The 23,573-nt window shown below is 39.2% G+C and overlaps 1 protein-coding gene across 5 annotated transcripts in view; it reads right to left on the bottom strand.

Moving 5' to 3' along the window:
* Positions 1 to 23,573, bottom strand: part of TBL1XR1 (TBL1X/Y related 1) — a 112,710-nt gene that overhangs the window by 28,638 nt on the left and 60,499 nt on the right. For 2 of the 5 annotated variants that reach the window (XM_075761523.1, XM_075761525.1), the window contains exon 3: positions 5,992 to 6,059. The exons of the other annotated variants lie outside the window; for them this stretch is intronic. The gene's annotated coding sequence lies outside the window, so the exon portion shown is untranslated. The remainder of the gene's footprint in view (positions 1 to 5,991; positions 6,060 to 23,573) is intronic. 5 annotated transcript variants of the gene reach the window in all.

Here is a 23,573-nt window from a genome sequence, read left to right as displayed (position 1 = left end):
AACAATGAATTAATGATCCCAAGAATGCAAGGGGTTTGGTTTGGTTTTTATAATGGCTTCTGACTACTTGGGACAAGGCCAGTATTACTCATGAGTTGCAGACTGATGGCAAAACAGGTAGATTGGTACTTACAAATGTTAACAGTAGAAATACACTGTGCTTTAGACATGTTTTTCTCTATTAACCCAGATATTAAACACATTGAGAATCTAACTGCAGAACTGAAAACATGCGCCAACATTCATCATATTTAGCGTTCAAAGTTCTCTACAACCATGAAACATATCCTAAAGCCTGGAATAAATTAAATGTAAACTGACAAGTTCTTTCTAGCCCCAAGATGTTCACCTAAAAGATTTAAAAATGTGTAACTCATGATTGACTGCAGCATTATGCATGAATGGAGAGTTTTAAGGAAGGCTTAAGAAAGTTTACCCTCAGATTAAAAACTCAACTCTTTCCTTTACTCAAGCATTTTCACATCCAGCCCTGTTTACTAAAGCAGCCTGAAATGAGCCTGTGGGAATCTGCAGGTAAATAACCATTATGAGTTCAGGACCTTAAAAAATGAAAAAAAAACCCCAAACACCTTTCATAAAACCAAAAAAATAGATAACATGCTTCTGCAGTTGGTCATATGAACATAAAAAAGAAGAACATGCAACTCTACATTAAGTATGTCTAGTTCCACGCTCCTCCACTATCTCTGCCTTATCAGACTGCTAATCTGCAAGACATCCTTTCCTCATAACCACTCCAGTATCACCTACACCACCACTTTCTTTTATTCCCAAATAAAATCAAATGCAACAGCAGCATTTAAGTGTAAACCTCAGCTCTGAGTCTTTAAAAACTATCCTAGAACTGTAGCATGTTTTTGTTCAAGAATAATCAAATTGCAGTGTTTAAGCTTAAATGACACATCAGTTACCAATGCAAACAAGATCAAGTGCAAAAGGGCAGTATGAAACCATCTTCATCTGCACTTTTTTCTTTTTTCTAATTAAAGAATAATTAGCAGGAAGAAATGATTAAGGGTATTCCTCAGAAAGAGATGTACTAATTAAAATGAATTTAACACTTCAACAGTCCTTTTTCTAAAATGAATTTGTAAGTGGATCAGAAACCAACCATATTTACTTTAGCACCTCAAGATTTAACTTCAGGTGGACTTTGAAATTCAGTAGCTAAATTTTCCAGAAGCACCTAAAACACTTAGAAGTCAGTTCCAATAAGGCTTCTAATGAAGAACAGGATGTGAAGTATTTGCCTTTTCTGGGTACTTCCTAAGACCAAGCTGACGTGTCTCTCAAAACCCATGAAATAAATTAAGATACAAACACTGTCTGACAAACATTATTTTTGATATTCAGAGTGTCAAAGCTCTTATCTGTTAAACTTAAATCAAGTATTACAGTCAGAGTTTAATATCCATGACCTTAGCCCTCCTAAGGAGGCTGGGCACGGCCACTCATGAACACGACAGACAGAACGCAATGATTCATTTGTCTTAGGCTGTGACACAGCACGATCAACATACTTGTCCTATTTTTCCTAAAATAACAAAAATGTGAGACGAACGTAAAGTTCTCATCTCTTCTTTCACTGCACTGTATACCAATCTGCAATACAGATGCGATCTATTAAGAAGTAACAGAGAAATAAAGCAACAGCAAACCCAAGAAACATCTGAGAGATGCTGCACCAGCCACAGCTGCTGGGCAAGCAGGCACGTGTGCCTGAGACAGCGCTGGAACGGCAGTCCAGAGGCACGTTTTAAGGGCTGTTGGCACAGGTTGTGAGGGCAGAGTACTGCTTTACTTTTACTGAAATAAAAGACTGGGCATTCCTGGGCCACCACTCTGTCACCGTTGGTCTCTCACAGCTGTCATTGCCGCCTCTGACACATGGACTAGGAGGCAGCGAGGCAACAACCAAAGAACGAGAGAGGCAACGAAATGACTCGCATAGTCCCAGCTTCCACTAGGGCACTGGAGACTCAACTACACAAGGAGTTGAGCTGCAGACACAAGACCCTTGCCGGGACATAGGAAGCTCCGACAAAAACTCCTCGGCTCCAGTAACTCTGCAACAAGGGCCACATTGTTTTCCAAGCCTGCAAGTATCTCTTTCCTTAATTTATGTAACTTTCAGATTCTGCTACAATAACCACCTTCATTGCAGACACGCAATCCCCACATCTCTACATCCTACTCTGTACCACATCTCAAAGTTTGACTAAGTTGTCATGAGTAAAAATGATACTGTCTAGGTCTTACTGCTATGTATTTTGGCAGAGAATGTCTCCATCCATATTAGCTATACCCACATTTCCATAAGAAATAGTATTGATTTTTCCCTTCAAGTACATACATTTAATGAAAAACTCACTCATGCCTCCAAAGGTTGTCTAGACATTGAGTTGGTCTCCCTTCCTGCCTTCAGCATCTGCTTATTTTTTTTCTCTAAATGAAGCTGTATCAAGGGTCTTTTGGCAGCGTATGAAGAACAGCATATATGCTGAGGTGATATGTCTATAATACATAGAAAAGACAGGCAATACAGTCATCATCATTGACCAGATTTTCCATACCCTGCAATAGATCCTTTTTTTTTTTTTTTTTTTAAACTGGGACCTGTTCCAATATCTGAATCATCAAAGAGCAGTCTTTTCTTCTACAAAGTGCCCTGAAAAATAAAAACAAGCTTCTTTCCTTGTCTGTTAAAATGGAATATTTTACCTAACTCAAATTATCCTAGACTAAGGGCAACTTTGAATGAATGCCAAGTTCTGATACTTCATCAGTGTTTAAGTCTAGAGGCGTATTTATACTACTGTGAAGGAAAAATTCCCAGAGACCCGATGAACATGCCTGCCATAACACAGCCCCAGATGGCTCCTACACATTGTGAAGTCACCTGTATCTGTAGAAGCAATTGCATTGTTGATCTTAGAAGATTAAGGAAGCGTACCAAATGTTCTTCTTGCTAATTTGGCACTGTACAGCGGGTCTGACTAGTGAAAGGAACCTGAACACACCTGTAGAGGGATACGCAATGAGTTTCAAAACTATATTAAAAGATAGTTTAAAAGAACACTATTTTTGCTTGTCTGTACAGCACATGGGATATAAAAAAGCTATACTAAAGTAGCCTGTTGTATATGAAGTTTTTGTTAAGTGAGGGGAGCATCCTTCAAAGCTGTATGCAACTGCTTGCATAAGTGCCTATACACACACATAAAAACCTTAGAATTTAAAACTGTTGGCTTAGTACAGTAGAGGCAGGAAAGTCTACTGAAGAAATTCTTATCAAATGGGCTGAAAGTCACAAAGGATCCAATTAAAATAAAAAGTTCAAACTCAGGATATTTCCTCTTCTTTCTCACTGCTTAGGCCAACATCAGACATCCATTCTCACTAATTTTTGAATTAATCTCCTTTGAAGCAAACTATCCAAAACGTGAAGACACATCATCTGTCCGGTAAGAATCCCTCACCTCCATTAGAAGGTAATATTTTGAATTAAATAGTCTCCTCTACTGGTACAGCTGGAAACATGATCACAGCTTTGTGTAGAGAAAACAGTTTTGCTTAGTCAAGTTAAAACATCAGCAGAGGTGGAAATACACCATGGCTTATAACTGCAGGCTACTATTACATAGGCAGCTGCACTGAAATGGTCTTCAAATTGTCCCACAAATGACCTCTACTCTATCTTTTGCAGAATTAAGCAATCACAGTAACTACTTCTGCTAGTTCAGATTTAAACAAATTAGATAGGACGGCTTTTCAAAAAAAGAAAAAGCCACCATGTTAGGTTATTTTTACCTTACCTCAAACACTGGAATAACAGGTTCCACGCATGAAAAATTCTGCTCACCCATTTCCAGTAATAGGAGCATTTGAAAATAAAGAGATGATAGAGAGGAAGTCCATGACTTCTCCAGATGACATTATACTTTAATAAGTGCTGCACAAATTGCTCACAACATTTTGAAAAATTTTCAGTATTTCTCAGACTCCAAAGAGCTCCCTGAAAGCCTATTTTCTTCCACTCCAATATTTAGAAACTCTAATGTAAGCCTACAAGCATTATTTGTACCTGCTCAAGGTATTGAGATAAAGACAGTTTAATAGGATAACAAAGGAGGAGGAGGAGGATGATAATAGTAATAATAAAAAACGCAAGTGATGCACAAATTCAATTGCTCACCACACACAGAAAAAAATCCCTGATGCCCAGTCTGTTTCTGAGCAGCGATCCCACCTCCCAGCTAGCTTCCCCAGTTATATCCGGGCCATGACGTTCTATGGTCAGGAATATCCCTTGAGCCAGCCTGGGTCAGCTGTCCTGGTTGTGCTCCCCCAGCTTCTTGTGCACCTGGCATGGCGTGGGAAGCTGGAAAGTCCTTGACTTAGTGTAGACACTACAACTACCCAACAACAGCTAAAAACATTAGTGTGTTATCAACACCACTCTCATACTAAACCCAAAGCACAGCACCATATCAGCTACTAGAAAAAAAAAAAAAATTATCTCAGCTGAAACCAGGACAAATACCATGTCCAAATATTTTAGATAGACCCATCTAATGCAACGACAGCAGGGAAAATGGCTTCAATCTTTACACTAACTCACTTGCATTTTCAAATGGCATCCTTTTGCTTCCCTAATTTATCGGCCTCCAGATCCTTCTCAAGCAAGCCTCTCCCCCCCAATATCTTCAACATTGAAAGACCTACTACTAGTTTCTTTAGTTGACTAGAGAATCCCATTAAGACGTTCTTGTGTACCCTATCTTGGTTTTAGAAAACAAAAAAAAAACAGCTTGTGAAAGTATACATAGATACAGATCAATCCAGAAGAATATTTAAACATATTCTAGTCCCGTTGACTTCAACTGCCTAAGTGATTTGTTGGAGCAGAGCCAGTACAATAGTTCCCTGCAAGACCAAGGCCATAAAGAACAGTCAGCAATATCCTTCTTTACTTTGTGGTGGTCTACTTGCAAGGTGAGGTTTGGTAAAACAAACTCCTTCTGCCTTTGAGTGCCCTCTATAGACCTAAGATAGTACACAAATAGAGCCTGCTAAAAACTTTAAGGGATTGTGATTCAAAAAAAAAGGGGGGGGGGGAGGGAAACGAAAAGAAAAGACATCTGCTACACCCACAAGACATTTGTTAAATTACAGCATATATTAAAAATTCTACAGATACAAATGTGGTATCAGTTATCTACTTCTGAAAGAACAAATACTCAATTGTGCTCTTGCACAATACGTAAGCACTGCTGTTGGCACACTGGTTGAGAACTAATTTTCCCTTTATTAGAAAAAGTAAGGTAATCTCATCTCCCTTGTAACTCTAGCCATGGAGAGGAGATAAGAAAATATGTTTAAGGAAAGTACGCAAAGTCAAAAGAAATGATAGGAGGATTGCAGTTACATACATTTAAAGAAAACAATTGCAAAATCATGAGTGTACATTAAATTTAAGAAGAGACTAGTAACAGCACACGGTCTGTATGTTTGCTTTCTGAACTACATATTCGTATTTTCCTTTAGGAAGCCAAGACTTTAGTACTTGGAAAAAAAAACCCAAAACACCCAAAACCACACTATAATCAAAACACAGTAACTTTTCACCCTTTTAAAAAAATTGATACACACTAAGGCAATAGCGTCATCACGCTTCAAGTAGACAATACGGTTTTTACAAGGTGTTTTGTCAAAAGGTCTATTTATTAGTATTTCCATGCTGTGAATTGATGTGTTATATCATAACAACTCTCAACAAAATGAATATGGATTTAACACAAGACAGTAACAGTTCCAAAAGGAGCTGTTAAAGACCATTGAATAAAAGAACACTTAATGTAAAGATTCAGCGGACTGCAGAAACTGATACCTAACAAATACCGTAAATGTACCAAACTTATCAGTCCACTTTTATGACAAATAAATAGATAAATCATTGAGTGTCCTTACCAGAACTACTCTCTGAAACCCCACAAAATTGTGATGTGGCAGCAGTACAGCCCTTGGTATTACACCACCTGTAACACAAACCATATTATGATACTTTCTATCAATATTTATTTTAAAGGATGAAAAAAAGGATAACAGCTATTTTTCTACCAGTCTTTTTACTGAAAGCATTAAAACAACAGTTTCCTACTGATTACTATATATGCTTAGATAAGAAACCAACAAAACTTCAAGACCATCTTTTGATTACTTACATGAAATTTATTCAAAAAATATAGGCACAGTTTCAAATCTATCCTCTTCTCACTCTTTTAGTCAAAAAGAAAACCCTATCACAGAACAGAGCATTACTTTTAATGGAATTTCTGGGGTTTTTGGCTGCCCATATTGACAAAGGGGAACTTCATGAGAATCCAGATTAAAGTTTACAAATGGCTAAGTATTGATGCGGTAGCTTACTTCAGTGTTAGCTAGAATATACAACTAAAAAGACTCAATAGCAAGATAAAAAATAGGAAACACAAGGCCATAATCAAACCACCCAGTATTTTCAAAATTGACCACTTTGGATATGAATTTAACACCAACGAATTTAAAAGAACGTGTTATATCAAAAAATCCTTAAAATGCCCTCATGGAGTTAATTTCCACAAGTGACTTCAAAAGTTAAACACTCCCTAGGAGTTAAGTATAATATGCATCTGTGATCAGAACAATTCCTGATCCTACATTTGTATAACATAGTGATTCCTACAGCCAATATTCATTCCAGATGAAATCATTAGAGAACAATCTTACATAAACTAAGGGATTAAGGAGAAAGGTTTGAAGGTAAAAGCATGGGAACACTGCCTGGGCACCACAAGAAATAAATCCACATATCCAAAAACAAACAAACAAACAAACAAAAAAAAGCTGTTTGAAGCAGGACGTACTTGACAGTAAATCAGATAACCTTGCCCCAAACGGAAGAGGATCACTAAAACAGCAAACTATTTTCTAAACACTGAACTCCATCCACAAATGCTCATAAAATGTGTTACAAATAACACTGAAACTTCCCAAAGACCTCCTTAAAACAAGGACTAAAACCAAGGAAGACAATGCATGCCTTAAGCAGCACCTAGCATTTACCTTTCCATCATCTTAAAAAATAATCACTGACCTCTAAGAAATCCCCTGTTTTGCTGCCACTGAGCAGCAAAAAATGTTTTTGCCACTGAGCCAAATAAGACTTCAAAATGTTTTTTCCTTGTTTTGATTGAGCAACTACAGAATATTTTGCTCAACGATCATTTTCCGTATTTAAATTCCCAAGAGATTCTAGTGAACCAGTATCTGCTCCTTCCCTCCTTCCTGACAGCTGGGTGGACACGGTCTTCAAATCCATGGGAAGATCCCAAGGTGAGAGAAGGGGGAATGCCACGAACAGCGATGGTACTACACTCCTCCACATACATGGAAACTGCGTCATTTATTTAATTAATATTTAGTTAATATTTACATATTAATGGTTCTCCTTTTCAGAATTAGAAGATAGAAACACTATGACCTAGAGGCGTGAGAAGTAAATGCTACAAAGCATCACTTGGAGATCACCAGCTTCCTCATAATAAAAGTCTGTTTACTCATTACTACATTTCTAAGAAAAACACTCCAGTACCACCACCTTGGACTAGAAAAGTGTCCTGGTCCTTCTCTGTAAAAACACTTACTGACAGTGCCTCACAAGAGAAGTGAAAAGGTCCTGACCCAATATTAATGTAATTTTAATTCTCTGCTAGGCTGTTAACGTACTGCCTTGATCATTTCTGTGAACCTAACTGTATATATCAACTGTATTGCTAAAACTAAATTTAAAAAAAAAACAAAAAACAAACAACCACCAAACCAGAAGCAAAGTCTAAAACACTTATAAAAATTTAACTCCAAGATGAACAATGGTGCAAAAGGTCATTAAAAGGGGATGTTGATCCTGCTGGCTGAACAAACAAGAGGGGGCAATAAGTTTCAACATTTACATGCTTTGAACTTTGTGCATTTTCCATTTGCATTAAGTGTTTTTCATTCATTTAGAGTAAATTCTGTTTCAAGTAGCTAATTGACATCACCCCAAAAACGATGTCAAACAGGAGAAAGACCCAGGAGGCTCCGCAGCTGAGCAGCGTACACCACCGCACTCTCAACAGAAGCTACTTTAAGAGGAATTCCTTTCCTCTCCACAATTGCCCACAGAGCACACACAAAAACACAACGTGCACAGAGCACTAGACATTCCTCATTGCATTAACCTCCCCTACACTAACAACAGGAAAGCTGTTCACAGTTAACTAATTTGCCATGGAATGGAGAGGGCTGAAGGGGGCACAGCAAGAATTCAATGCACCGCCCAACTTAACAGGTCTTTTAAGAATAACTAGGAAACAAAAGTAGTTTTTCAGATGGATCCTAACAGCCAGCTACTTCTGCAGTCACTTGCATCACATAATGAGACCATCAGAGAATCCCCTAAATTATATTTCTCCTGGAAACACTTTAATCCTGTTTCAAATTAATAAATAAGAGTAAAATTTATTGTGTGTACTGCAAAGACTTACACATTATATAGAATACGTGTAGCTTTTTATTTTAATATAAGTTAGTGACGTGAACAGAATTTGTAGCATGTAAGATAAAAATTTCACATTTAATTATATTCCTACCAAGCGATGTGATGAAATGAAGCACATCAAAGGGTGGCTCACCTATAATCACGGGGCAGAATTTCACTTCCTATATCCATCCACTCTTCTAACTTTCATTCTGCAGTAATGCTGTGGATTACTTCACAGTCACATGCAAGAATTTGTGTATCATGAGCATGAAATCCTTCCCTCTGCAGCTTAAAATATCTATGCATTTAAAAACCATATACAAAAATATACTTAACTTCCCTAATTTCCTACCTAATTTCAAAATTAATTACAGAGCAAGAATTTTATCACACTATCACCAATACATGTGACGATGCCACATGTAAACATATTGCACTTCTTTCGGCACAAGGCAGCAACAGAAATAGTCAGTTAAAGAAGATCCTGCGAAAACGTCACTCTCGAAGTAGTTAGTGAAGCTGGAGGACAGGGTACCAGAGAAGGCCATGCTGGATTCACCTGCCACGAGGGCATGGTCCTTGATGAGCACCAAGTCCTACGTACCCACTTCATCCACCACCTTTCCCTGAAAGAAATCCAGGGAAAAGTGTGTCTTGTATTTCTCTAAATTAAAGGAACATAGCTATCCAAACCAGACTGACTTAATCTCTTAAAATGATAGCTTTGTTTGTGACCCTCCCAAGCTTTTGGGCAGCAATTTTCATTATAGGTTCTTCCATGACTCATAACTGAAATCCTTACTACTATTAGATTGGGACTTCTGAAGTCAATGTAATGTTTTTTTTTTTAAATAATCAAAAATGGATTTTTTTAACAAACAAGTAACATATCTTTTTTGAATGACTGCCTAGAGGGTTTGCTTGCTTTGATATTAAATCATGTATAGTTAGGAAAAAGAGACAAAAAAGTAAATTACGTCCTCATAAAAAATACTGACGTGCATTTTATAAATTGAATGTGGCCCATCAGGGAGAGAGAAATGATCCACTTTTAGGAAGTTTACTGCTGTCTTTCCCACTGGACCACCTGTTAATAGTATTTGATGTTGTTTTCTTTCTGTATGATGACTTTTGCTATGACTACAGCAAAGACTGCTACTAAGGCAATGAAACACACGCATACAGAAAAAGAATTCAGTATAAATGCACTTTAAATAAAAATTCAAGTCTCTCTCTTGAACTTTATAACGCATGCTTAACGCATGCTTTTGGATATTCAGAGAGCTCAATGCACGAATAAGGTCTTATTTTTACTCTGTCCTATGAGCGAGCAGAATTTCTGGTCTGCTTCTCCCTCTATTTACATAAACCCAAATGTTACCGCTGAGATATCTGATCTGCTCACTACCACTTATTCTCTCTAATCCCTCTATTTCAAAGACCACCCAACCAACAAATGTCACCAGCAGAGAAACTGAAATCCAAGTAATGCGTTAACAAAATAAGGGTTGGTTCATCTACAAAAACAAGATTTGCTCTTCCATTTTGATTCTGCAAACAGCACCACTTTTTGCCACACCTGAGAGAAAAACACAACTAACAGGAGAGGCGGCTTAGAGAAAACCAAAGTCTTGGGTTGGAAAATTCACGACGGCCTCTTAGAATCGCTCTACGAAACATAAGCAGATCTGTTTAATTTTCAAGTGGGATTGCACCGATTGCTAAATATTTTGTTGTAATTCAGAAGCTTACACGCAGCACAAGCAAACGCAGCAGCAGAAATTAAACCGACAATGAAGCATTTATCACATGCAAAGTTTAAGATCACAATTCACTGAATAATATTTATGATCACAAAGTGAACATGATAAAAGTGGTATTTCCTTGATAACAGCAGACAGTAATTTCAGCAGAAAACAGGAACGCTCATCGCAGAGGAAGACTCCAAAACTGCTAACAGCCCTAATCCTGCCAAAAGGGACTGTGAGTGAGACTACTCAGATACTGAAAAATGTATGCAGGCAAGTTTGAGCATTACCAAAGTTTAAAAGTCTTTGGGTCATAACCATACTCAAGTGAAAAACCCCCAGGAAACTAATATTTTCCATAAAGCTCCCCAGGCAGATGACAACCAGACATGGATTAAAACGCTACAGACAAGCAAAGCTCCAGCAGTATTGCATCTTCAAGTGTAACCGGACTGTTAAACAGTTCTTGTTAGCAAAACAGTTATTCCTGGGTCTGAAAATGAAACTATGAAGTTTAAGATCTTTATCTGTAAAACGTTAATGTTCTGCTTTGACTACCCTCAAGGCAACGTCCCAAGTGAACGCACATCCGTTATTCTCTCCCTTATCTGCTGTCATTTCCATAATTCATCCTTTTAACGATTTAAGAACTTGCACATTACCAGCGCAGGGGATATTTTCACAGTCCACTGATGGTGCTCAAGAAGTCTTATACTTGACTAGCTGCTGACGGCATGCCAAGGAAGCCGTGTGTCCATCTGTCTGAGCTTGGTCTGGTGCGTATACTGACCAGGCAGGTTTCTGAGCTTTATATTGTGTTGTGTTTTCGTCAAATGAGATATGGCTTTCGAACACTAAATGAAAACAACCAAAGAATTAAAGAACTAGAGCAAAGGGACTTGCATTTCCTATTGCCCAATATTCTTAATACATGGAAGACAGGCTTTTTTCCTTCTTCCCCCCTCCCGCCTCTCTTTTTTTTTTTTTTTTTTTTTTTTTTACTATTTTGTAGGGTATCTCCAAGGTGCTGATGTGTATTGCTATTTCCCCCCCCCCCCCCACCATGGATTGCTTATGTACTATCACAGACAATACTTTTATATAGTTCTATAAAGTTAATTGGTCAGACTATTTTGGAAACAAGACACTGAAATTCTCATTCTTTCTATTTGAGAGTTATTCCAATTCTTTAGCCTGATCACAATTCAAACCTATTTGGCTTAAAGCCTTCAAGTTTTATATGTATATTCTCAGTGAAAAATCAAACACAGGAATGATTTTTACCAAACTGTAGGGCAGAATAATTTCATTTTTTAAAGGTTGCCTCCACTTGTATTGTTTCATTACTGGTCTTGCAAAGGCTACAGACACTACTTCACATACTCATTAAAATTGATCTCTGGAGCTTGCATCTCTTTTTCCTGAAAAAGCAGCTTTCAAAACATAAGCCGATCAAAAGCGTTGTAAAGCTGGTCTTCTTACTCGTTCCTGAAAATCCTCAATTTTGCCATTTTAAAATTTAGTAAAAAAAACCCAAAAACATCTCTTCCCCACCACCACCATTCTGCACATAACCTCTAGGAACTTATCTTACGGCAGCAACTCTCACCGCAATCACCACCGCAGAGCAGAAGGCTGCTACATGCTTCACGCCTGCAAATACAGAAAATGAGCAGCCTCCATCTTTCCATTTACCCCCAGTAAGTCGGTGCCACCACGTTCTCCCGGGAGAAAAGTGTGAGAGCTGAAACTCCCCAAGCGACAGCAGACAAGGACACTCAGAAGTAAGATCTGCCCTTGCCGCTCGCGGACTGTGAGAAGGCTAGAGCCAAACTGCCGGGCAGCGGCCATGTCTTGCAGGAGCCTTGGTTCCTTGATAAACTTCGAGTGGCACTTCTGGGAAGGAGTACACACCTCAAACTGGGGTTTAATGTGCTTGGGTATGCACATAAAAATAGTGGGACTTGGTCCTAAACTGGACCAAAAGCAGGTTATATCATAATTGTGTCATATCTAATTGAAGTCCGTATCACTAAAACGGAGACTTGCCAAGGCAGATACAAACATCATTTGGCAACCGCAGCGGTTCTCAAACCTGCTCTGGAACTTCTCACGGGACGTGAAAGCATAACAAAGCTACTGATTAAATAGCCTGATTTCTAGAATTTAGGTAGATATTGCTTTATTTTATAGCATTGTAGTAACACTTTACTAGAGGGAAAGACAGGTTTTTGGATTTCAGAGCTGCAATAGAGTAGTCATGTGGAGTTACAACATAGCTCTTGCACTCTCTCGGGAGGCTCGAGTTAAGTTCTTGGCTCAGGCCTGTAGTGAAAATAAACAGGCGGCATTAATCTAGTCACCATTTATTCATAAATCATGTTAAAAAACCCCAAAACTTAGTAAACTAAGTGGCAGCCCAAAAGATCGTGAATGCATCTGTCAGGAGTAACAGCAAAAAGAAGGTGCCTGACAAAGTCTTAGAAGAAGCTCTTGTAATCTGTGTGTCATCTACTTACGGAGATAAAATTATCTTGGGACAGATGGATTCACAAAGTCAAGCAAACAATTTAAACCAGGCTTACCAACGCCCGCAGTGCTGCTCTATGGAAAAGATTTTTGACAAGGAAATAAAAGTCTATTTTTCTCCAATTTTGGAAGCATTGCAGCTGTGTATTGCTTAATAATTTAGTTTATTAAAGGCAACAACTGTCAAAATCTATACAAACTAATTTGTCGTGCAGCAATTTTACATTATTGGAATCTTGTTACAATCTGACTAATGCAAGCTATCGCTTTCTAACCATGCCTATAATTGGTTTCTTGGCTCTATAGGCCTAAAGACAGTAATCCAAAACATCTTCCAATTACACTGAAAAATATGCATGTTTGCGGAAAGTTACATTACTTAATTTTCATACTCAATGGGCCTTTAATAATTTGAGATTAAAAAAATGTTTGCAAAAGGACACTAATTTTTGGTGCTATTCAGAAAGTTACATGTTTGTGTAGGAAAATACCACCTTGAGACACGTAAACACTGAAGAAGCACATCTTGGGATACTTACGGAACACGAGACAAAGGCGAGAGGAAGAAAGGTCAAAAATTCATTCAGACCGAAGAATAAATCCCAAGTCTATACATCAAAACTAAACAAGAAACGCAGCCATTAAAAGTCTCGTACCTCAAAACTGAGGAAGGTGTGACCGTTACTCATGAACTTGTTTACTTGCAATACACACAACTGTATTGCCCTTGCCTGCAATCCTTCACTGGGCTCCTTGAATTTGTCGGTAGATCGGCACCAGTTCAAGACACGAGAACTCGGTAGAGGAATTGTTGCTTAGTACTCCCAGAGCAGGGTACCGGGCAGACGCTTTCATTGCGGTACCAGAACTGGCATATGGGTAATTTTTAAGATGCTTGAAGTGTTGCGGCCTGCTATATTAGTACATGGACAACTACGGTTTACTACTTTTGATAGAAAAGATTAGCAAATAAATATTACAAGGGCAAGCAGGATTGCCCAAATGCGGACATGTTTCTTGCCAGAGGAGAAAACACTGGAGTTGCAGCTTGAAATGCAGGAGAATTTTTGTAAATTTTTAAATGTATTACAGATTTTTTTTTCAACTACTACAGAATCTTAAAATTTGTCTATAAATCTTGGTAGATTAAGTGTGCACCTTTTGACGGATTCTCACGATTACAGTGAAATCAACAGGACTACATTACACACAGGACTATATTTGATAAGCACATGCACAGATACAATATTCCCCGGGGTCTGGAACCAAAAATAAAAACAAGTACTGGCACGCAAAAAGAGTCAGAAAAATATACAGGGACAAAAACTGCAAAACAAACCACTGACAGTCACTCCCAATACGCCTCAAACTGACTGTGAAACGAGAGAAATGATGCTTCAAGCGTCCTGCAGAGTTTAAACGTGGGCCTCGTTATCTGCCGCCTTATACAACTCTCATCACCAGAGCAGGAGAGTGCTTAGTAGTGTCGGTTCTTCCTCAGACCATGGTGAACTGGACAAACGTGACCAGCTGCATGTTATCAATGGACAATAAGTGAACCTTAAGCACGTCTTGAAATGGCCTGGATCCCCCAAGCAATGCCTGAAACACCAATCTCTCCAGCTAAGCTCGTTGCATCAGTAACACAAGTTGTTTGGGGTTGGTTCCCTGCCCAGAGCTGTACTATGCACAGGAAAGTACATAAGAGCCAGAAAGAAGGAAAAAAAAACCAAACCCAACACATCATCCCCCCCCCCCAAAAAAAAAACCCCATACTACCACCACCTTAAAATTGAAACCTTTGGATATCTGCAAGAAAATGGAAGCAAAAAGCTTGCTGCAGCATCTGTCTGTCCTTAATTGTTTCTTTCACAACTATGATGCTCTGAACTACACTGAAACACACACAGACACACAGCTTTCGGGAGATGGGCAGCAAAGGAAAAACACCAGGAGCTCATCACCTTTCAAAGGATGCCGGCAGTTACCAGGAAGGCTGTGAAAGCTCAAAGCCCCGCACTACGCTTCCTCTAGCGTCCACAGCCGTGCCCTCCAACAAGCAAACAGCTGTAGCACCCTACCCTCCAGTAGTATCCTACCCTACCCAGGATATTAAAAGGCAGAAAAGTACACCTGCTTGTTAGACGTTTGGCATTACTATGGGGTTTTCCTCACACTTGCAACAAATGCTGAGAAAACCTTAATACAGAAGATACAGCATGTGGTCCTTGATACTTCCACTAACAGGTGAGTTTCCAGATAACAGGGTTTTAATCCAGCAACAGCAAACGCTTTCTAGGACACAGCTTAAACCTCCTAGGATGGCTAGCTAAATGAATAATGTAAACTCTAGAGATAGTGGGGAAACAATTTTTGTTCCCCAGGAGTTGAGCGCTCATGAAGTTACGATGCAAAAGACGAACACAAATTCCACAGACAACAGTCACAGCCTAGGGTGTCGCAGCACTGCTCGATCAAGTTTAGTAGAATGCATTTAAAGTTGTTTGGCTATGTGACAAAACAGATCTAGAAATATCAGGCACACGCAAAGTATAATCTCTCACATAATCTTCCCACCTTATCATAAACTTGTCCTTTTAATGAATTCTTACATGAGTATCACACACGCTTATTAATTTACAGAGAAGTGTAAGTGGGAGAGAGAAGGCAGGAGGCAAGGTGAATAGATAGAAGAGAAATTTTTCCCATCAGATTAAACCAGAACGTAACATCTCTTTGGTACAGTAACACGTGCGCTGTGAAAAGCAACGTGTACTTGAATACGTTTTACTCTGATCCCAAAGGACCAAGCTTCTTGTGTGATGCCCCTTCTTATTTTACTCCTGTTTGCCCTCCACTTCCAAGGGAGGCCTAAAAACTGCCCTGTATACACAGGAAAACATACAGTACTGATGCTGATTTAGGACTCCCAAATTAAGGTGATATGTAGGCAACGCACCGTTGGGTTTCGTCTTCGGTCTTGGTTCAAGAGGGAGGCTTTTTCTGCAAATAGTTTAAGTGTCATGACTTTGAAATCACCATCCTCAGAAAGTGGTTTCGAGAAATGCAATCAACTTTGCTTTCAAGCTTTGGATTGCAAAGGCACATAAGCATGAATGTTAGTGAAGCAAAAGTCTCAGAATTAAACATATATGCAAAGAAGGATACACAGCATAGATGAATAATATATGCCTATAAACAAGCAGAAAAATAGACTTAAAATATCCACGTAACTATTAATTAGTTATTAATATTAGATCTCTAGTCTATTTCCCTTCAAATTAGCAATTAGCCACCCACTAGCAAAATGTCAATTGCAAAACAAGAGATTATATTTATAGTACAACCTACTTTGAGTTTTGAGAGACATGTCAGCCACTGCTAAATTACAATAACCCTATTGTGTGCCTTCCCAAATTAACACCTTTCATTATAGGCAACTATACGTACAAAAGTCATACTAGATCTTAATAGTCTTTATTACATCACATGAGCTGGTGCAAACATTCTTCCATACAGAAGTTGACACAGAGAGGAAGAAAAAAAGAAAAAAAAAAAGCAGCGTTAAGTGATTTATTGGTATGAAGCTGGGTCGGACACTGGTATGGCCGTATCTTAAAAGGTCCTGTGCAGCAGTGGTGCTGGGAGGAGTGTGTCCAAGAGATGGTAATAAGAAATTCTTGGATCTTATTTTATTATTTCCCATCCAGAGACAAGCTTGGATTGCTAGTACTACAAGCAACGCACCGTGAAATGTACTAAAACGTACTACTCAATCTTCAGACTGTATTTATATGGAAGAGTCACCAACAAAGGAGAAATCACCTCCCTAACAATACATCTTGGTAGTCAATGGGGGAAGGGGTATGTGCCTACGTAAGAGACACTGCACAAAACCACACTGGGTCCAGACCAAGTCCCCCAGTGACTGCCACCTCACCGGGATGGAAGACGCACTTTACACGTGGCTACCGACTGAAATGCAGAGGCTCCTCTACCGCCTCTCTTCTATCAGGGAAAAAACGAGTACAACCAGTATGGGACACCTCTTCTCTGCAGCTTTTGAAAAATGGTTTAATTCATGACCTCTCTGGCAAAACTAGACCACGTTGGGGATTTCAGAGGAGGTCAAGAGTCACTGTGTTGAATTACATTTTAAAAGAATATGGCCTATTCCACCGAGTTTTCTTCTGGTTTGTGTTTGTGATTTGCCTTGAAAACAGTTCTCCTCCCTTTCTCTCTCCAGGTATCTGACACTATCCGCAGAAAAAGTGAAAAAAAGAGCATCCTGCAGAGGTTTGCTGAAGAGGGAGAGCTGGCAGGAGAAATCCTGGCAATACACACTAAATTGCCTCAACCCTTCTGCTGAAAGAAGTTTTCGGGTATGTCTGCCACAGAGAAGAAACAGAAATAGAGAAAGAATTACACAGAAACAGTTCTCTAAACAAACTTACGACTAAGGAACACCATCTCTTCAACAAGAGGTGAGCTGTACTCACATTTTGGTGGATAATAGTCTATTTTACAGTTTTATAGCAGATTAATTTGGAATACTCAGAAACGTCTGAAAGACAGACTTGAAGAGAAACACAGTAATCACTGCTGCTCATCTTTCCTCTTGGTACAAAAATCACATCACTTTCCATCAGCTCGCAGGAGCACACTCCTCCTAATAATGCCTTTTACAGAACTTCCTTCTACAGCTAGCTCTTACTCTTGGAGGGGGGGGGGGAATCCTCCTAACCTTAAGATTTGCACAGAACCAGGGGCCCTGTGCCAACCATTTAATTTCTCATGTATTTATGCATACCAAAGTATTTGTACAAGGAAATCAATTGTAGCTGCAACTAATTTTGCACGTTGCCAATTCACTTTTAAATCCATGGGGAGTAAAGAGAATCCTGAATTATTAAGATCATAATGTGCTATCTGGGAACAAGATTGTCTATGTTTCTCCATTTCCTAAATTTTCCTTTTATCTTAAAATTCACTTTAGCACTGTAACTATTAAAAACTAGAGAAGTCAAAATTGAGAAAAGGAAACAAGAGCTGCAAGAAGAAACAAAATACGAAGCCAGCTGGGATCCAAAGCCACTTTCATCGCATGGGATATTTTTACATCCATTGTACATTTTATTTTTTCTAATAACTGTCCCACATGCAAGCAGGAAAGCTGTGAGGTACTTTAAAAGGAGATAGGAAAGAAAAGATGAATGCAGTCCCATCCATCACTTGCTGGGCTTTTCCTTTATACATGCTGAAAATATTTAAACCCTAAGCAGATAATTTAAAAAATCTCAGGATTAGGGTGGACTTGACCAGCTAAGTGAAAGTCTCCACTGTCAGGGAATTTCATTTAAGCAATGGCTGTGGGGGGATCAGCATGTCTTATAGCTATGAATAAAAACTGGAGACCAGCTATCGATAAGCAAATTAGCCTCTGCAGCTGTAACGCTGCAATCAATCTCACACTGCCTGCTTTATATCAAACCAGCACCCAGCCAAGGCCTTCGTTCGTATCTTTTGATTTTTCTCCAATTCTGAATCGGTTTACTGCAACAGCTTATCTTAAAACATGTAAACACTACCAGCAGAAGGAAAATATTATTTTTTAGTTACACTTATCCTAGGCAAAAAACGGCATTACAGAGGGAAGGGCATTTGACAGGATTTTTCTGTTTTAATTAATCTTAATAGAAATAGAGATAGAATTAGAGGTTTGGGTATGTTACGGAGATGAAGGCAAGTGGTTTTCTGGGAAGTCCTGGCTCATACGGACCACTCAAAAAATCCACAACAAAAACTTCTTCAAACCACAGAAAAAGAACGAGCCAATAATGGACACTTAACCCTCACTGCTGGTAGATGAACGTCCATTTCTAAGTACTCTGTCTCCAGAGGATTGTTCCACATCCCACGGGTTCCCTGTCACTACCAAGGGCTGCTTTCCACCACAAAAACCACAGACTTCTCAGTCAGGCTGGGTGCATCTCCTGGTAAGAGTATCCCCCCTCAGAGATGCTAGGGAAGCTGCCTTTCCACTGACTTCAGTATATTAAACTGAACTGAAATTATTATAACTGAATATTCTATTATATAACTACAGAAACAATAAATCCTGTGCCATTGTATCCTTCACCTGAACTGCATTTACGAAGAGCTATATCCAATGACCCCATGCAGTACAGCAAGAAAGCAGACATGGTTATTAAGTCATACAACCTCTCTGGATGAAGATGAGGGCAAAAGCGTGATTCAGGCTATGGAAGGCAGTCAGAGAATGGATGAGATGGCACTACCAAGTGATCACGGACTTTAGCTTTGGCTCCTAAATCTGCTAGACTCTTACGAATGTTATTCAAAATGTATAAAAAAAAAAAGTTATTTTCTGCCTCAGGTGAAGCAAACTTGACTGTCTATTCAGAACAGCAACACTCAGATGAGAAAGAGGTTCACTGCAGATATGCCACAACATATATTATTGGGGAAAAAAAAGCTCATTTTGTCAAGAAGAAAACTGAGAGCACTTCCAAGTAGTTAAAGGTTTGTAGGGCTTTCTAGACCTATCATACTTTACATTTATACATACATACTATCTTTTTTATAAGTGCTAGAAAAAGATAACAGCAGATCCATTTTTGTTCCCTTTTATATTGAGAAGCAAACTATTTAAGCGCTAACTACCCCTGACAATGCAATTAAAATGTGACCCAATTTCGAGATACAAACGAGCTGCGTTTTTCACAGCATAGCGATACATAACCAAGTTCATCCCTATTTACCCTGCCCCTCGATTCCGTTTGTAACACTGAAACCTGAGGGAAGAAAGCAAGGCTGCTTCAAATCAGTGCCTCAAAGGAAAACGAGCAGGGATGCACGCAGGTGAGTGGGTGGCAAGCCACGCAGGGCTGCTTCGATGACTTGTAGAGAAGGAAAAGCCAAACAAGTCTATGTGCAGAGTTTATATCACTTATCTGCACTGCAAAACAGATAGTAAGTGAATTACAAGGCTGCAAGGGCAGGATTATATAAAACCTAAAAACCTCTGGTAGTCATCATCTTTACTATCTGAGTATAAATCACAATGTGCATTGATACAAACCCTTGCAAAAACTCTGCTGTGGTTATACGCACTTGGATAAAATGGAGCTGTACAAAAAAATCTACAAAACACACAACTGAAAGGCAACACATCCAACATATCATGGGGATTTTACTCATTTCACTTCAATTTCCGTTCTATTTCAGGCACCTCTTTGTTCAAGGAACCCTCAGAACAATTAAAACTAGACATTATAAACATTATTATTACCACTATTTATTTGAATAAACAACAGCATCCAAGAGACCCTTTTTCAAGATGTGGGCCCCATTGTGGTAATGCTGCATAAACATGTAAGACTTCAGTCCTGTGCTGAAGAGATTGGAATCTAACCAGACAAGGTCGATAAACAACGTAAAAGTACAATGTCAACAGCAACAACAACAACAAAAAAACTGCACAGGACTTTTGTTGCTTTCTTTTAATGTATTTTCCTCAGACCATCTGCTACTCTTTCTTACCAACCAAGGTCCTCCAGATAGTCTGCATCACTGCTGCTGATGATTCTGTCCTCCTAGCACAGCCCAATAATAAATAAATAAATAAATAAATATTCCTCTTCTGTGGGAGGCAAAAACCACTGAAGAGTCTTCAAAGATAATGAAAGTGCTGAGATGTAACATAGCTTTTCTAGTCATTCCTGAAAGTGCTAGCTGTTTCTGAATTAGGATAAATACAATGTTGAATATTGTCATCTTTGTCTAAATTCAGTAACAACTTCTCTGGTCAGTGAAATGAAATATCTGTAGTACTGAAGGAGGATTAAATGCTAGCCTTTGGTTTACGTGCAAAAAAAAAGCTAGATAAAGAGCTATACAAGAAGTCTATGCTGTGTTTGGAAAAAACAATCTGTATACAGCTAGCAGTGGGAGAATGCGATTTCTCTTCTTTTCTAAGCACATCGCAGCAAACAGCCTCCTACAGACGGGTCCTTGCTCGGCCCCAGCGAACGCAGCAGAAATACGGGCACTGAGCTAGATTAGAGCCCAGCGAGCAGCAAAGTGTTTTGAGGGAACAGACTGAGAAAGGAAAGGAAAAAAAGCATCACGGGAACAGGCACTTTTTCTGTTCTTGGCTCTGGCTGTTGGGCTGAGTTAGGGAATGCCTTATTAAACAGCTGAAGCTCTAGAAATTTGCAGCCGTTAGCCTAGTGTGAGGCAAAATGTTACACATACACTTCTGCCTGTCTAGGATTCTTTCTTCATTCAGCAAATATTTAGGAGATTTAAGGTTCCCAAAACAAATTATTTTTCTAGGTGTTACTAAAAAATCCATACAGCTCGCCTAGATTTGGTTAGAAGTGATAAATAGATGCATTTCCTACAGTGAAGTCCACGCTTTACAGATCCTACAGTCGCTTTTCTCATTGCAACTTAGTACAGGAGAAAGGAAGCAAAAAAAAAAACCCCTCCTAAAATGCTCCATTTTGGAGGATTTTTGGCATTCACCTATTACTACAGAAACAATCATCCCCATCTCCCTTTCATTATATTCCTGCTTTTTGACAGCATTGTTCTTTTCATTTAACACTAGATGTCTATCATGAAAATCTTCTAGGAATACACAGCAAGTCAGGGAACACTTTACCTATTGACAAATCCACTATACTTAAGAAATGTAAGTGTTCCCCCCACCCAATTCTTCAACTAGCTTTCCCAATTACAGCACTCTTATCACAGGATTTCAACATATGATAGCAGAGGCGCTGTAGAGCACACTGGGAATTTAAAGCCAAGATAGCCACAGAATTGCTCTTCAAATATACTAAAACCATGCGTGCATTAATGGCGTACTATTGTTTCTCAACCCTAACACAGTGTGTAGCAAGTTCCTTGTGTAAACAAGCCACAGCATTATCTCCCAAATCATCGTAAGCGATACTCAGCCCCCATAAGGCAGCCAAGGAATGGCTACAAACACCTCTCACCGGGCAGTCGTGTTTCACCCACTTCTGATCCCCAACAGGCCCTTTGAGTTGACTTCTAGACAATTTTCATGGGTGTAGCCAGAAGAGATACATGAGACAGGGCTAGATAGTCTTGTGTTTTGGCTTTTTTTTTTTTTTTTTTTTTAACATAAAACATTGCATTCATTTTCCAATGGAATATTCGCAAGGAGGCAGTACTGTTCAAAACACAAATGAGATGCTGCCACGGCAAGAGAAGGGGGAAGCAAGTGCGGTATGCTGTGACCCAGATCTCCTCCTGGGATCTCCAAGCTCCTTTCCCTACCCAGAGCCTAAAACCACTACAAATCACTGTGGATTTTCCACCGGATGAGTTACAAGTCACAAAAATATGTGTAACAATTAACTTCACTTAAGCTGCAATGTTTTTTCTTCAAAAGCAAGCACTGGGGTTCCTAACTTATGAGTCTTGCATAGTTGAGATCCTTTTAAGTACATGTCACCCATCCCAGCTGCAGCTTGGCACTTCTAGCAACTCTCTGCTTTGCCTTTAGTGATGTTTCTCCACTCATGCATCATGCAAGTCCCAGATCAATCTTGGGGTAACAACCGAACCTTAGCAACCCCAGAAACGAATGTTTTCTTCCATAGGTTTGCTACATATAGATGCCACAAGTTCTCTTGTGAAGGCTTTAGAATTTACATATGTAAAGCATAAATTTGAGACATTTACATAACAGATTAAACTGTTTTCCAAGTCAGACAAAAATGAGTCCAAGACCTGTTACATGCTTCTGAAATTCCTGAACTATAATGTTCATATTCGTTATATTGTTTTCTCCTAGGCAGCAGTTTCTGTCCCGTGTTCCTAACAGCAGGACGTGATTTACTTCTATATGGGTCAAATTTGCTAATCTGGCAAAACAAAACACAGCTGAAAGATCACTCATGTTCTCTCCCAGTTACACAAAATTAAGCTCTCACCTTTCAAAGACAAAACCTAGTATTCCACAAACAAACTGTGCTTGTTAGGAAGACCACCGGGCTCCCCCCCTTGAGCCCAGTCTGTACTAACAAATGTCCATCTCAAAACTAGCAAGCCTATTTTGCCTCCCATTATATTATGGGAAGATTATCCAGATTATCCCAAAGTCTTACTCCCCTGATGGATGAGATCTGTTTTCTAATTTCCAGCCTGAATATACTCCTTGCCAAGATACAAGCAAGGAGTATCCACTTCCGCTCCACTTTACACTCATCTTTCCTGAACATGGTCTACCAGAGTAGTCCAGTGTTACACACAGGGATTGAGCAGTGCTGCCTTGCACATGAGCAGCATTAACACTTTCCTATTTCTACCCTAACTACCTCTTCGCCTCACAGATTTTAGGACTACATTTTCCAGAGCTGCAGGGTACTAGTGAAGAGATATCCTTTGATTTTACTGGCTCATATACTCAAGTCTTTCTATTCCTCTGTCATTTTCAAGAAATGAGCACCCAGGTTAGCAAAATTCACATCTATCCAGAAGTGCACAACTATGCAATTTGTGCTGTGAAATTTCAGTCCACTTTTTCCACTCAAGTCCTAAAGGCCGTCCAGCTCTTCCTGCAGGATACTCTGTTCCTCATCTATACTGACAGCACCTCCCAACTTTATGTCACTGGCAAATTTTATAGCACACTCCTACTTTTGGTGCCAAGT

The sequence above is a fragment of the Balearica regulorum genome, chromosome 9 (assembly GCF_011004875.1).
Source record: "Balearica regulorum gibbericeps isolate bBalReg1 chromosome 9, bBalReg1.pri, whole genome shotgun sequence".
Taxonomy (NCBI): domain Eukaryota; kingdom Metazoa; phylum Chordata; class Aves; order Gruiformes; family Gruidae; genus Balearica; species Balearica regulorum.
The sequence above is the reverse complement of the archived record's forward strand: the minus strand, read 5'-3'. Positions and strand labels throughout refer to the sequence as shown.